Genomic DNA, 17,378 nt, shown 5'->3' with positions numbered 1-17,378 from the left:
CTTACATTGGCTGTAACTGTAATACCACGCTGCAGCTCCTTACACTGGCTGTAACTGTAATAACACGCTGCAGCTCCTTACATTGTCTGTAACTGTAATACCACGTTGCAGCTCCTTATATTGTCTGTAACTGTAATACCACGCTGCAGCTCCTTACATTGTCTGTAACTGTAATAACACGCTGCAGCTTCTTACACTGGCTGTAACTGTAATACCACGCTGCAGCTCCTTACATTGTCTGTAACTGTAATAACACGCTGCAGCTTCTTACACTGGCTGTAACTGTAATACCACGCTGCAGCTCCTTACACTGGCTGTAACTGTAATACCACGCTGCAGCTCCTTACATTGGCTGTAACTGTAATACCACGCTGCAGCTCCTTACATTGGCTATAACTGTAATACCACGCTGCAGCTCCTTACACTGGCTGTAACTGTAATACCACGCTGCAACTCCTTACATTGGCTGTAACTGTAATACCACGCTGCAGCTTCTTACATAGGCTGTAACTGTATTACCACTCTGCAGCTCCTTACATTGTCTGTAACTGTAATAACACGCTGCAGCTCCTTACATTGTCTGTAACTGTAATACCACGCTGCAGCTCCTTACATTGTCTGTAACTGTAATACCACTCTGCAGCTCCTTACATTGGCTGTAACTGTAATACCACGCTGCAGCTCCTTACACTGGCTGTAACTGTAATACCACTCTGCAGTTCCTTACACTGGCTGTAACTGTAATACCACGCTACAACTCCTTACACTGGCTGTAACTGTAATACCACGCTGCAGCTTCTTACACTGGCTGTAACTGTAATACCACGCTGCAGCTCCTTACACTGGCTGTAACTGTAATACCACGCTGCAGCTTCTTACATAGGCTGTAACTGTAATACCACGCTGCAGCTCCTTACACTGGCTGTAACTGTAATACCACTCTGCAGTTCCTTACACTGGCTGTAACTGTAATACCACGCTACAACTCCTTACACTGGCTGTAACTGTAATAACACGCTGCAGCTCCTTACATTGTCTGTAACTGTAATACCACGCTGCAGCTCCTTACATTGTCTGTAACTGTAATACCACGCTGCAGCTCCTTACACTGGCTGTAACTGTAATACCACTCTGCAGTTCCTTACACTGGCTGTAACTGTAATACCACGCTACAACTCCTTACACTGGCTGTAACTGTAATACCACGCTGCAGCTCCTTACACTGGCTGTAACTGTAATACCACGCTGCAGCTTCTTACATAGGCTGTAACTGTATTACCACTCTGCAGCTCCTTACATTGTCTGTAACTGTAATAACACGCTGCAGCTCCTTACATTGTCTGTAACTGTAATACCACGCTGCAGCTCCTTACATTGTCTGTAACTGTAATACCACGCTGCAGCTCCTTACACTGGCTGTAACTGTAATACCACTCTGCAGCTCCTTACATTGTCTGTAACTGTAATACCACGCTGCAGCTCCTTACATTGTCTGTAACTGTAATACCACGTTGCAGCTCCTTATATTGTCTGTAACTGTAATACCACGCTGCAGCTCCTTACATTGTCTGTAACTGTAATAACACGCTGCAGCTCCTTACACTGGCTGTAACTGTAATACCACGCTGCAGCTCCTTACACTGGCTGTAACTGTAATACCACTCTGCAGCTCCTTACATTGTCTGTAACTGTAATACCACGCTGCAGCTTCTTACATTGGCTGTAACTGTAATACCACGCTGCAGCTCCTTACACTGGCTGTAACTGTAATAACACGCTGCAGCTCCTTACATTGTCTGTAACTGTAATACCACGTTGCAGCTCCTTATATTGTCTGTAACTGTAATACCACGCTGCAGCTCCTTACATTGTCTGTAACTGTAATAACACGCTGCAGCTCCTTATATTGTCTGTAACTGTAATACCACGCTGCAGCTCCTTACATTGTCTGTAACTGTAATAACACGCTGCAGCTCCTTACATTGTCTGTAACTGTAATACCACTCTACAGCTCCTTACACTGGCTGTAACTGTAATACCACGCTGCAGCTCCTTACACTGGCTGTAACTGTAATACCACGCTGCAGCTCCTTACACTGGCTGTAACTGTAATAACACGCTGCAGCTCCTTACATTGTCTGTAACTGTAATACCACGTTGCAGCTCCTTATATTGTCTGTAACTGTAATACCACGCTGCAGCTCCTTACATTGTCTGTAACTGTAATAACACGCTGCAGCTCCTTACATTGTCTGTAACTGTAATACCACTCTACAGCTCCTTACACTGGCTGTAACTGTAATACCACGCTGCAGCTCCTTACACTGGCTGTAACTGTAATAACACGCTGCAGCTCCTTACATTGGCTGTAACTGTAATACCACGCTGCAGCTCCTTACATTGGCTGTAACTGTAATACCACTCTGCAGCTCCTTACATTGTCTGTAACTGTAATAACACGCTGCAGCTTCTTACATAGGCTGTAACTGTATTACCACTCTGCAGCTCCTTACATTGTCTGTAACTGTAATAACACGCTGCAGCTCCTTACATTGTCTGTAACTGTAATACCACGTTGCAGCTCCTTATATTGTCTGTAACTGTAATACCACGCTGCAGCTCCTTACATTGTCTGTAACTGTAATACCACTCTACAGCTCCTTACATTGGCTGTAACTGTAATACCACGCTGCAGCTCCTTACACTGGCTGTAACTGTAATAACACGCTGCAGCTCCTTACATTGTCTGTAACTGTAATACCACGTTGCAGCTCCTTATATTGTCTGTAACTGTAATACCACGCTGCAGCTCCTTACATTGTCTGTAACTGTAATAACACGCTGCAGCTCCTTACATTGTCTGTAACTGTAATACCACTCTACAGCTCCTTACACTGGCTGTAACTGTAATACCACGCTGCAGCTCCTTACACTGGCTGTAACTGTAATACCACGCTGCAGCTCCTTACATTGTCTGTAACTGTAATACCACGCTGCAGCTCCTTACACTGGCTGTAACTGTAATACCACGCTGCAGCTCCTTACACTGGCTGTAACTGTAATACCACTCTGCAGCTCCTTACATTGTCTGTAACTGTAATACCACGCTGCAGCTTCTTACATTGGCTGTAACTGTAATACCACGCTGCAGCTCCTTACATTGGCTGTAACTGTAATACCACGCTGCAGCTCCTTACACTGGCTGTAACTGTAATAACACGCTGCAGCTCCTTACATTGTCTGTAACTGTAATACCACGTTGCAGCTCCTTATATTGTCTGTAACTGTAATACCACTCTGCAGCTCCTTACACTGGCTGTAACTGTAATACCACGCTGCAGCTCCTTACATTGTCTGTAACTGTAATAACACGCTGCAGCTCCTTACATTGTCTGTAACTGTAATACCACTCTACAGCTCCTTACACTGGCTGTAACTGTAATACCACGCTGCAGCTCCTTACACTGGCTGTAACTGTAATACCACTCTACAGCTCCTTACATTGGCTGTAACTGTAATACCACGCTGCAGCACCTTACACTGGCTGTAACTGTAATACCACGCTGCAGCTCCTTACACTGGCTGTAACTGTAATACCACTCTACAGCTCCTTACACTGGCTGTAACTGTAATACCACGCTGCAGCTCCTTACACTGGCTGTAACTGTAATACCACGCTGCAGCTCCTTACATTGGCTGTAACTGTAATACCACGCTGCAGCTCCTTACACTGGCTGTAACTGTAATACCACGCTGCAGCTCCTTACACTGGCTGTAACTGTAATACCACGCTGCAACTCCATACATTGGCTGTAACTGTAATACCACGCTGCAGCTCCTTACATTGGCTATTACTGTAATACCACTCTGCAGCTCCTTACACTGGCTGTAACTGTAATACCAGCTGCAGCTCCTTACATTGGCTGTAACTGTAATACCACGCTGCAGCTCCTTACACTGGCTGTAACTGTAATACCACGCTGCAGCTCCTTACATTGTCTGTAACTGTAATACCACGTTGCAGCTCCTTATATTGTCTGTAACTGTAATACCACGCTGCAGCTCCTTACATTGTCTGTAACTGTAATAACACGCTGCAGCTCCTTACATTGTCTGTAACTGTAATACCACGCTGCAGCTTCTTACATTGGCTGTAACTGTAATACCACGCTGCAGCTCCTTACACTGGCTGTAACTGTAATAACACGCTGCAGCTCCTTACATTGTCTGTAACTGTAATACCACGTTGCAGCTCCTTATATTGTCTGTAACTGTAATACCACGCTGCAGCTCCTTACATTGTCTGTAACTGTAATAACACGCTGCAGCTCCTTACATTGTCTGTAACTGTAATACCACTCTACAGCTCCTTACACTGGCTGTAACTGTAATACCACGCTGCAGCTCCTTACACTGGCTGTAACTGTAATACCACTCTGCAGCTCCTTACACTGGCTGTAACTGTAATACCACGCTGCAGCTTCTTACATAGGCTGTAACTGTATTACCACTCTGCAGCTCCTTACATTGTCTGTAACTGTAATAACACGCTGCAGCTCCTTACATTGTCTGTAACTGTAATACCACGTTGCAGCTCCTTATATTGTCTGTAACTGTAATACCACGCTGCAGCTCCTTACATTGTCTGTAACTGTAATAACACGCTGCAGCTCCTTACATTGTCTGTAACTGTAATACCACTCTACAGCTCCTTACATTGGCTGTAACTGTAATACCACGCTGCAGCTCCTTACACTGGCTGTAACTGTAATAACACGCTGCAGCTCCTTACATTGTCTGTAACTGTAATACCACGTTGCAGCTCCTTATATTGTCTGTAACTGTAATACCACGCTGCAGCTCCTTACATTGTCTGTAACTGTAATAACACGCTGCAGCTCCTTACATTGTCTGTAACTGTAATACCACTCTACAGCTCCTTACACTGGCTGTAACTGTAATACCACGCTGCAGCTCCTTACACTGGCTGTAACTGTAATACCACTCTACAGCTCCTTACATTGGCTGTAACTGTAATACCACGCTGCAGCACCTTACACTGGCTGTAACTGTAATACCACGCTGCAGCTCCTTACACTGGCTGTAACTGTAATACCACTCTACAGCTCCTTACACTGGCTGTAACTGTAATACCACGCTGCAGCTCCTTACACTGGCTGTAACTGTAATACCACGCTGCAGCTCCTTACATTGGCTGTAACTGTAATACCACGCTGCAGCTCCTTACACTGGCTGTAACTGTAATACCACGCTGCAGCTCCTTACACTGGCTGTAACTGTAATACCACGCTGCAACTCCATACATTGGCTGTAACTGTAATACCACGCTGCAGCTCCTTACATTGGCTATTACTGTAATACCACTCTGCAGCTCCTTACACTGGCTGTAACTGTAATACCAGCTGCAGCTCCTTACATTGGCTGTAACTGTAATACCACGCTGCAGCTCCTTACACTGGCTGTAACTGTAATACCACGCTGCAGCTCCTTACATTGGCTGTAACTGTAATACCACGCTGCAGCTTCTTACATAGGCTGTAACTGTAATACCACGCTGCAGCTCCTTACACTGGCTGTAACTGTAATACCACTCTGCAGCTCCTTACACTGGCTGTAACTGTAATACCACTCTGCAGCTCCTTACACTGGCTGTAACTGTAATACCACTCTGCAGCTCCTTACACTGGCTGTAACTGTAATACCACGCTGCAGCTCCTTACACTGGCTGTAACTGTAATACCACGCTGCAACTCCATACATTGGCTGTAACTGTAATACCACGCTGCAGCTCCTTACATTGGCTATTACTGTAATACCACTCTGCAGCTCCTTACACTGGCTGTAACTGTAATACCAGCTGCAGCTCCTTACATTGGCTGTAACTGTAATAACACGCTGCAGCTCCTTACATTGTCTGTAACTGTAATACCACGTTGCAGCTCCTTATATTGTCTGTAACTGTAATACCACGCTGCAGCTCCTTACACTGGCTGTAACTGTAATACCACGCTGCAGCTCCTTACATTGTCTGTAACTGTAATACCACGCTGCAGCTCCTTACATTGTCTGTAACTGTAATACCACGTTGCAGCTCCTTATATTGTCTGTAACTGTAATAACACGCTGCAGCTCCTTATATTGTCTGTAACTGTAATACCACGTTGCAGCTTCTTACATAGGCTGTAACTGTAATACCACTCTGCAACTCCATACATTGGCTGTAACTGTAATACCACGCTGCAGCTCCTTACATTGGCTATTACTGTAATACCAGCTGCAGCTCCTTACATTGGCTGTAACTGTAATACCACTCTGCAGCTCCTTACATTAGCTGAAACTGTAATACCACTCTGCAGCTCCTTACACTGGCTGTAACTGTAATACCAGCTGCAGCTCCTTACATTGGCTGTAACTGTAATACCACGCTGCAGCTCCTTACATTAGCTGAAACTGTAATACCACGCTGCAGCTCCTTACATTAGCTGAAACTGTAATACCACGCTGCAGCTCCTTACATTGGCTGTAACTGTAATACCACTCTGCAGCTCCTTACATTGGCTGTAACTGTAATACCACTCTGCAGCTCCTTACATTAGCTGAAACTGTAATACCACGCTGCAGCACCTTACACTGGCTGTAACTGTAATACCACGCTGCAGCTCCTTACACTGGCTGTAACTGTAATACCACGTTGCAGCTCCTTATATTAGCTGTAACTGTAATACCAGCTGCAGCTCCTTACATTGGCTGTAACTGTAATACCACGCTGCAGCTCCTTACATTGGCTATAACTGTAATACCACTCTGCAGCTCCTTACATTGGCTGTAACTGTAATATCACGCTGCAGCTCCTTACATTGGCTATAACTGTAATACCAGCTGCAGCTCCTTAAATTGGCTGCAACTCCTTACATTGGCTGTAACTGCAATACCACTCTGCAGCTCCTTACATTGGCTGTAACTGTAATACCACGCTGCAGCTCCTTACATTGGCTGTAACTGTAATACCACTCTGCAGCTCCTTACATTGGCTGTAACTGTAATATCACGCTGCAGCTCCTTACATTGGCTATAACTGTAATACCAGCTGCAGCTCCTTACATTGGCTATAACTGTAATACCACTCTGCAGCTCCTTACATTGGCTATAACTGTAATACCACTCTGCAGCTCCTTACATTGGCTATTACTGTAATACCACGCTGCAGCTCCTTACACTGGCTGTAACTGTAATACCACGCTGCAGCTCCTTACATTGGCTGTATCTGTAATACCACGCTGCAGCTCCTTACACTGGCTATAACTGTAATACCACGCTGCAGCTCCTTACATTGGCTATAACTGTAATACCACTCTGCAGCTCCTTACATTGGCTATTACTGTAATACCACGCTGCAGCTCCTTACACTGGCTGTAACTGTAATACCACGCTGCAGCTCCTTACATTGGCTGTATCTGTAATACCACGCTGCAGCTCCTTACATTGGCTGTAACTGTAATACCACGCTGCAGCTCCTTACATTGGCTGTATCTGTAATACCACGCTGCAGCTCCTTACACTGGCTATAACTGTAATACCACGCTGCAGCTCCTTACATTGGCTATTACTGTAATACCAGCTGCAGCTCCTTACATTGGCTATAACTGTAATACCACTCTGCAGCTCCTTACATTGGCTATTACTGTAATACCAGCTGCAGCTCCTTACATTGGCTGTATCTGTAATACCACGCTGCAGCTCCTTACACTGGCTATAACTGTAATACCAGCTGCAGCTCCTTACACTGGCTGTAACTGTAATACCACGCTGCAGCTCCTTACACTGGCTGTATCTGTAATACCACGCTGCAGCTCCTTACACTGGCTGTAACTGTAATACCACGCTGCAGCTCCTTACACTGGCTGTAACTGTAATACCACGCTGCAGCTCCTTACATAGGCTGTAACTGTAATACCACTCTGCAGCTCCTTACATTGGCTGTAACTGTAATACCACTCTGCAGCTCCTTACACTGGCTGTATCTGTAATACCACGCTGCAGCCCCTTACACTGGCTGTAACTGTAATACCACGCTGCAGCTCCTTACACTGGCTGTAACTGTAATACCACTCTGCAACTCCTTACATTGGCTGTAACTGTAATACCACGCTGCAGCTCCTTACACTGGCTGTAACTGTAATACCACTCTGCAGCTCCTTACATTGGCTGTAACTGTAATACCACGCTGCAGCTCCTTACATTAGCTGTAACTGTAATACCACGCTGCAGCTCCTTACACTGGCTGTAACTGTAATACCACTCTGCAGCTCCTTACATAGGCTGTAACTGTAATACCACTCTGCAGCACCTTACACTGGCTGTAACTGTAATACCACGCTGCAGCTCCTTACATTGGCTATAACTGTAATACCACGCTGCAGCTCCTTACATTGGCTGTAACTGTAATACCACTCTGCAGCTCCTTACATAGGCTGTAACTGTAATACCACTCTGCAGCACCTTACACTGGCTGTAACTGTAATACCACGCTGCAGCTCCTTACATTGGCTATAACTGTAATACCACGCTGCAGCTCCTTACACTGGCTGTAACTGTAATACCACTCTACAGCTCCATACATTGGCTGTAACTGTAATACCACGCTGCAGCTCCTTACACTGGCTGTAACTGTAATACCACGTTGCAGCTCCTTATATTGGCTGTAACTGTAATACCACGCTGCAGCTCCTTACACTGGCTGTAACTGTAATACCACGCTGCAGCTCCTTACATTAGCTGTAACTGTAATACCAGCTGCAGCTCCTTACATTGGCTGTAACTGTAATACCACTCTGCAGCTCCTTACATTGGCTGTAACTGTAATACCACGCTGCAGCTCCTTACACTGGCTGTAACTGTAATACCACGCTGCAGCTCCTTACATTAGCTGTAACTGTAATACCACGCTGCAGCTCCTTACACTGGCTATAACTGTAATACCACGCTGCAGCTCCTTAAATTGGCTGCAACTCCTTACATTGGCTGTAACTGCAATACCACGCTGCAGCTCCTTACACTGGCTGTAACTGTAATACCACGCTGCAGCTCCTTACATTGGCTGTAACTGTAATACCACGCTGCAGCTCCTTACATTGTCTGTAACTGTAATACCACGCTGCAGCTTCTTACATAGGCTGTAACTGTATTACCACTCTGCAGCTCCTTACATTGGCTGTAACTGTAATACCACGCTGCAGCTCCTTATATTGTCTGTAACTGTAATACCACGCTGCAGCTCCTTACATTGTCTGTAACTGTAATACCACGTTGCAGCTCCTTATATTGTCTGTAACTGTAATACCACACTGCAGCTCCTTACATTGGCTGTAACTGTAATACCACGCTGCAACTCCTTACACTGGGCTGTAACTGTAATACCACGCTGCAACTCCTTACATTGGCTGTAACTGTAATAACACTCTACAGCTCCTTGCACTGGCTGTAACACCACGCTGCAGCTCCTTACATTGTCTGTAACTGTAATACCACTCTACAGCTCCTTACATTGGCTGTAACTGTAATACCACGCTGCAGCTCCTTACATTGGCTGTAACTGTAATACCACGCTGCAGCTCCTTACACTGGCTGTAACTGTAATACCACTCTGCAGTTCCTTACACTGGCTGTAACTGTAATACCAAGCTGCAGCTCCTTACACTGGCTGTAACTGTAATACCACGCTGCAGCTCCTTACATTAGCTGTAACTGTAATACCAGCTGCAGCTCCTTACATTGGCTGTAACTGTAATACCACGCTGCAGCTCCTTACATTGGCTGTAACTGTAATACCACGCTGTAGCTCCTTACACTGGCTGTAACTGTAAAACCACGCTACAACTCCATACATTGGCTGTAACTGTAATACCACTCTGCAGCTCCTTGCACTGGCTGTAACTGTAATACCACGCTGCAGCTCCTTACATTGGCTATAACTGTAATACCAGCTGCTTACATTGGCTGTAACTGTAATACCACGCTGCAGCTCCTTACACTGGCTATAACTGTAATACCACGATGCAGCTCCTTACATTGGCTGTAACTGTAATACCACTCTGCAGCTCCTTACACTGGCTGTAACTGTAATACCACGCTGCAGCTCCTTACATTGGCTATAACTGTAATACCACGCTGCAGCTCCTTACACTGGCTGTAACTGTAATACCACGCTGTAGCTCCTTACACTGGCTGTAACTAATACCACTCTACAGCTCCATACATTGGTTGTAACTGTAATATCACGCTGCAGCTCCTTACACTGGCTGTAACTGTAATACCACGCTGCAGCTCCTTACATTGGCTATAACTGTAATACCACGCTGCAGCTCCTTACACTGGCTGTAACTGTAATACCACGCTGCAGCTCCTTACACTGGCTGTAACTGTAATACCACTCTACAGCTCCTTACATTGGTTGTAACTGTAATATCACGCTGCAGCTCCTTACACTGGCTATAACTGTAATACCACGCTGCAGCTCCTTACACTGGCTGTAACTGTAATACCACGCTGCAGCTCCTTACATTGGCTATAACTGTAATACCAGCTGCAGCTCCTTACATTGGCTATAACTGTAATACCACGCTGCAGCTCCTTACACTGGCTATAACTGTAATACCACGCTGCAACTCCTTACACTGGCTGTAACTGTAATACCACGCTGCAGCTCCTTACATTGGCTATAACTGTAATACCAGCTGCAGCTCCTTACATTGGCTATAACTGTAATACCACGCTGCAGCTCCTTACACTGGCTATAACTGTAATACCACGCTGCAACTCCTTACACTGGCTGTAACTGTAATACCACGCTGCAGCTGTAATACCACGCTGCAGCTCCTTACACTGGCTGTAACTATAATACCACGCTGCAGCTCCTTACACTGGCTGTAACTGTAATACCACGCTGCAGCTCCTTACACTGGCTGTAACTGTAATACCACACTGCAGCTCCTTACATTGGCTATAACTGTAATACCAGCTGCAGCTCCTTACGTTGGCTGTAACTGTAATACCACGCTGCAGCTCCTTACACTGGCTATAACTGTAATACCACGCTGCAGCTCCTTACATTGGCTATAACTGTAATACCAGCTGCAGCTCCTTACATTGGCTATAACTGTAATACCAGCTGCAGCTCCTTACACTGGCTATAACTGTAATACCACGCTGCAACTCCTTACACTGGCTGTAACTGTAATACCACGCTGCAACTCCTTACACTGGCTGTAACTGTAATACCACGCTGCAACTCCTTACACTGGCTGTAACTGTAATACCACGCTGCAGCTCCTTACACTGGCTGTAACTGTAATACCACGCTGCAGCTCCTTACACTGGCTGTAACTGTAATACCACGCTGTAGCTCCTTACACTGGCTGTAACTGTAAAATCACGCTACAACTCCATACATTGGCTGTAACTGTAATACCACGCTGCAGCTCCTTGCACTGGCTGTAACTGTAATACCACGCTGCAGCTCCTTACATTGGCTATAACTGTAATACCAGCTGCAGCTCCTTACATTGGCTGTAACTATAATACCACGCTGCAGCTCCTTACACTGGCTATAACTGTAATACCACGCTGCAGCTCCTTACACTGGCTGTAACTGTAATACCACGCTGCAGCTCCTTACACTGGCTGTAACTGTAATACCACGCTGTAGCTCCTTACACTGGCTGTAACTGTAAAACCACGCTAGAACTCCATACATTGGCTGTAACTGTAATACCACGCTGCAGGTCTTTGCACTGGCTGTAACTGTAATACCACGCTGCAGCCCCTTACATTGGCTATTACTGTAATACCAGCTGCAGCTCCTTACATTGGCTGTAACTGTAATACCACGCTGCAGCTCCTTACACTGGCTATAACTGTAATACCATGCTGCAGCTCCTTATATTGGCTGTAACTGTAATACCACGCTGCAGCTCCTTACATTGGCTGTAACTGTAATACCACTCTGCAGCTCCTTACATTGGCTGTAACTGTAATACCACGCTGCAGCTCCTTATATTGGCTGTAACTGTAATACCACTCTACAGCTCCTTACACTGGCTGTAACTGTAATACCACGCTGTAGCTCCTTACACTGGCTGTAACTGTAATACCACTCTACAGCTCCTTACACTGGCTGTAACTGTAATACCACGCTGTAGCTCCTTACACTGGCTGTAACTGTAAAACCACGCTACAACTCCATACATTGGCTGTAACTGTAATACCACGCTGCAGCTCCTTGCACTGGCTGTAACTGTAATACCACGCTGCAGCTCCTTACATTGGCTATAACTGTAATACCACGCTGCAGCTCCTTACACTGGCTGTAACTGTAATACCACGCTGCAGATCCTTACACTGGCTGTAACTGTAAAACCACGCTACAACTCCATACATTGGCTGTAACTGTAATACCACGCTGCAGCTCCTTACATTGGCTATTACTGTAATACCAGCTGCAGCTCCTTACATTGGCTGTAACTGTAATACCACGCTGCAGCTCCTTACATTGGCTGTAACTGTAATACCACGCTGCAGCTCCTTACATTGGCTATTACTGTAATACCAGCTGCAGCTCCTTACATTGGCTGTAACTGTAATACCACTCTGCAGCTCCTTACATTGGCTGTAACTGTAATACCACGCTGCAGCTCCTTACACTGGCTGTAACTGTAATACCACGTTGCAGCTCCTTATATTGGCTGTAACTGTAATACCACGCTGCAGCTCCTTACACTGGCTGTAACTGTAATACCACGCTGCAGCTCCTTACATTAGCTGTAACTGTAATACCAGCTGCAGCTCCTTACATTGGCTGTAACTGTAATACCACGCTGCAGCTCCTTACACTGGCTGTAACTGTAATACCACGTTGCAGCTCCTTATATTGGCTGTAACTGTAATACCACTCTACAGCTCCTTACATTGGCTGTAACTGTAATACCACGCTGCAGCCCCTTACACTGGCTGTAACTGTAATACCACGCTGCAGCCCCTTACACTGGCTGTAACTGTAATACCACTCTGCAGCTCCTTATATTGGCTGTAACTGTAATACCACTCTACAGCTCCTTACACTGGCTGTAACTGTAATACCACGCTGCAGCTCCTTAAATTGGCTGCAACTCCTTACATTGGCTGTAACTGCAATACCACGCTGCAGCTCCTTACATTGGCTGTAACTGTAATACCACTCTACAGCTCCTTACATTGGTTGTAACTGTAATATCACGCTGCAGCTCCTTACACTGGCTATAACTGTAATACCACGCTGCAGCTCCTTACATTGGCTATAACTGTAATACCAGCTGCAGCTCCTTACATTGGCTATAACTGTAATACCACGCTGCAGCTCCTTACACTGGCTATAACTGTAATACCAGCTGCAGCTCCTTACACTGGCTGTAACTGTAATACCACGCTGCAGCTCCTTACACTGGCTGTATCTGTAATACCACGCTGCAGCTCCTTACACTGGCTGTAACTGTAATACCACGCTGCAGCTCCTTACACTGGCTGTAACTGTAATACCACTCTGCAGCTCCTTACATTGGCTGTAACTGTAATACCACTCTGCAGCTCCTTACATTGGCTGTAACTGTAATACCACGCTGCAGCTCCTTACATTGGCTGTATCTGTAATACCACGCTGCAGCTCCTTACACTGGCTGTAACTGTAATACCACTCTGCAGTTCCTTACATAGGCTGTAACTGTAATACCACTCTGCAGCTCCTTACACTGGCTGTAACTGTAATACCACGCTGCAGCTCCTTACATTGGCTATAACTGTAATACCACGCTGCAGCTCCTTACACTGGCTGTAACTGTAATACCACGCTGTCGCTCCTTACACTGGCTGTAACTGTAATACCACTCTACAGCTCCATACATTGGCTGTAACTGTAATACCACGCTGCAGCTCCTTACACTGGCTGTAACTGTAATACCACGTTGCAGCTCCTTATATTGGCTGTAACTGTAATACCACGCTGCAGGTCTTTGCACTGGCTGTAACTGTAATACCACGCTGCAGCCCCTTACATTGGCTATTACTGTAATACCAGCTGCAGCTCCTTACATTGGCTGTAACTGTAATACCACGCTGCAGCTCCTTACACTGGCTATAACTGTAATACCATGCTGCAGCTCCTTATATTGGCTGTAACTGTAATACCACGCTGCAGCTCCTTACATTGGCTGTAACTGTAATACCACTCTGCAGCTCCTTACATTGGCTGTAACTGTAATACCACGCTGCAGCTCCTTATATTGGCTGTAACTGTAATACCACTCTACAGCTCCTTACACTGGCTGTAACTGTAATACCACGCTGTAGCTCCTTACACTGGCTGTAACTGTAAAACCACGCTACAACTCCATACATTGGCTGTAACTGTAATACCACGCTGCAGCTCCTTGCACTGGCTGTAACTGTAATACCACGCTGCAGCTCCTTACATTGGCTATAACTGTAATACCACGCTGCAGCTCCTTACACTGGCTGTAACTGTAATACCACGCTGCAGATCCTTACACTGGCTGTAACTGTAAAACCACGCTACAACTCCATACATTGGCTGTAACTGTAATACCACGCTGCAGCTCCTTACATTGGCTATTACTGTAATACCAGCTGCAGCTCCTTACATTGGCTGTAACTGTAATACCACGCTGCAGCTCCTTACATTGGCTGTAACTGTAATACCACGCTGCAGCTCCTTACATTGGCTATTACTGTAATACCAGCTGCAGCTCCTTACATTGGCTGTAACTGTAATACCACTCTGCAGCTCCTTACATTGGCTGTAACTGTAATACCACGCTGCAGCTCCTTACACTGGCTGTAACTGTAATACCACGTTGCAGCTCCTTATATTGGCTGTAACTGTAATACCACGCTGCAGCTCCTTACATTAGCTGTAACTGTAATACCAGCTGCAGCTCCTTACATTGGCTGTAACTGTAATACCACTCTGCAGCTCCTTACATTGGCTGTAACTGTAATACCACGCTGCAGCTCCTTACACTGGCTGTAACTGTAATACCACGTTGCAGCTCCTTATATTGGCTGTAACTGTAATACCACTCTACAGCTCCTTACATTGGCTGTAACTGTAATACCACTCTACAGCTCCTTACACTGGCTGTAACTGTAATACCACGCTGCAGCTCCTTAAATTGGCTGCAACTCCTTACATTGGCTGTAACTGCAATACCACGCTGCAGCTCCTTACATTGGCTGTAACTGTAATACCACTCTACAGCTCCTTACATTGGTTGTAACTGTAATATCACGCTGCAGCTCCTTACACTGGCTATAACTGTAATACCACGCTGCAGCTCCTTACATTGGCTATAACTGTAATACCAGCTGCAGCTCCTTACATTGGCTATAACTGTAATACCACGCTGCAGCTCCTTACACTGGCTATAACTGTAATACCAGCTGCAGCTCCTTACACTGGCTGTAACTGTAATACCACGCTGCAGCTCCTTACACTGGCTGTATCTGTAATACCACGCTGCAGCTCCTTACACTGGCTGTAACTGTAATACCACGCTGCAGCTCCTTACACTGGCTGTAACTGTAATACCACTCTGCAGCTCCTTACATTGGCTGTAACTGTAATACCACTCTGCAGCTCCTTACATTGGCTGTAACTGTAATACCACTCTGCAGCTCCTTACATTGGCTGTAACTGTAATACCACGCTGCAGCTCCTTACATTGGCTATAACTGTAATACCAGCTCCTTACATTGGCTGTAACTGTAATACCACTCTGCAGCTCCTTACACTGGCTGTAACTGTAATACCACGCTGCAGCTCCTTACATTGGCTATAACTGTAATACCACGCTGCAGCTCCTTACACTGGCTGTAACTGTAATACCACGCTGTCGCTCCTTACACTGGCTGTAACTGTAATACCACTCTACAGCTCCATACATTGGCTGTAACTGTAATACCACGCTGCAGCTCCTTACACTGGCTGTAACTGTAATACCACGTTGCAGCTCCTTATATTGGCTGTAACTGTAATACCACGCTGCAGGTCTTTGCACTGGCTGTAACTGTAATACCACGCTGCAGCCCCTTACATTGGCTATTACTGTAATACCAGCTGCAGCTCCTTACATTGCCTGTAACTGTAATACCACGCTGCAGCCCCTTACACTGGCTGTAACTGTAATACCACTCTGCAGCTCCTTACATAGGCTGTAACTGTAATACCACGCTGCAGCTCCTTACATTGGCTGTAACTATAATACCACTCTGCAGCTCCTTACATTGGCTGTAACTGTAATACCACGCTGCAGCCCCTTACACTGGCTGTAACTGTAATACCACGCTGCAGCTCTTTACATTGGCTGTAACTCTAATACCACGCTGCAGCTCCTTACATTGGCTGTAACTGTAATACCACTCTACAGCTCCTTACACTGGCTATAACTGTAATACCACGCTGCAGCTCCTTACACTGGCTGTAACTGTAATACCACTCTGCAGCTCCTTACACTGGCTGTAACTGTAATACCACTCTGCAGCTCCTTACATTGGCTGTAACTGTAATACCACTCTGCAGCTCCTTACATTGGCTGTAACTGTAATACCACTCTGCAGCTCCTTACATAGGCTGTAAGTGTAATACCACTCTGCAGCTCCTTACATTGGCTGTAACTGTAATACCACTCTACAGCTCCTTACATTGGTTGTAACTGTAATATCACGCTGCAGCTCCTTACACTGGCTATAACTGTAATACCAGCTGCAGCTCCTTACATTGGCTATAACTGTAATACCAGCTGCAGCTCCTTACACTGGCTGTATCTGTAATACCACGCTGCAGCTCCTTACACTGGCTGTAACTGTAATACCACGCTGCAGCTCCTTACACTGGCTGTAACTGTAAAACCACGCTACAACTCCATACACTGGCTGTATCTGTAATACCACGCTGCAGCTCCTTACACTGGCTGTAACTATAATACCACGCTGCAGCTCCTTACACTGGCTGTAACTGTAATACCACGCTGCAGCTCCTTACACTGGCTGTAACTGTAAAACCACGCTACAACTCCATACACTGGCTGTATCTGTAATACCACGCTGCAGCTCCTTACACTGGCTGTAACTGTAATACCACACTGCAGCTCCTTACATTGCCTGTAACTGTAATACCACGCTGCAGCCCCTTACACTGGCTGTAACTGTAATACCACGCTGCAGCTCCTTACATTGGCTGTAACTGTAATACCACTCTGCAGCTCCTTACATTGGCTGTAACTGTAATACCACGCTGCAGCCCCTTACACTGG

General features: G+C 45.9%; 1 protein-coding gene across 2 annotated transcripts in view; it reads right to left on the bottom strand.

The window, feature by feature from the left end:
• The window catches only part of ACOXL (acyl-CoA oxidase like), a 990,492-nt gene that overhangs the window by 655,780 nt on the left and 317,334 nt on the right, over nt 1-17,378 (bottom strand). The window lies entirely within an intron of this gene.

Source organism: Pseudophryne corroboree, chromosome 4 (assembly GCF_028390025.1).
Source record: "Pseudophryne corroboree isolate aPseCor3 chromosome 4, aPseCor3.hap2, whole genome shotgun sequence".
Lineage (NCBI taxonomy): Eukaryota > Metazoa > Chordata > Amphibia > Anura > Myobatrachidae > Pseudophryne > Pseudophryne corroboree.
This window is presented reverse-complemented; position numbering and strand designations above follow the sequence as displayed.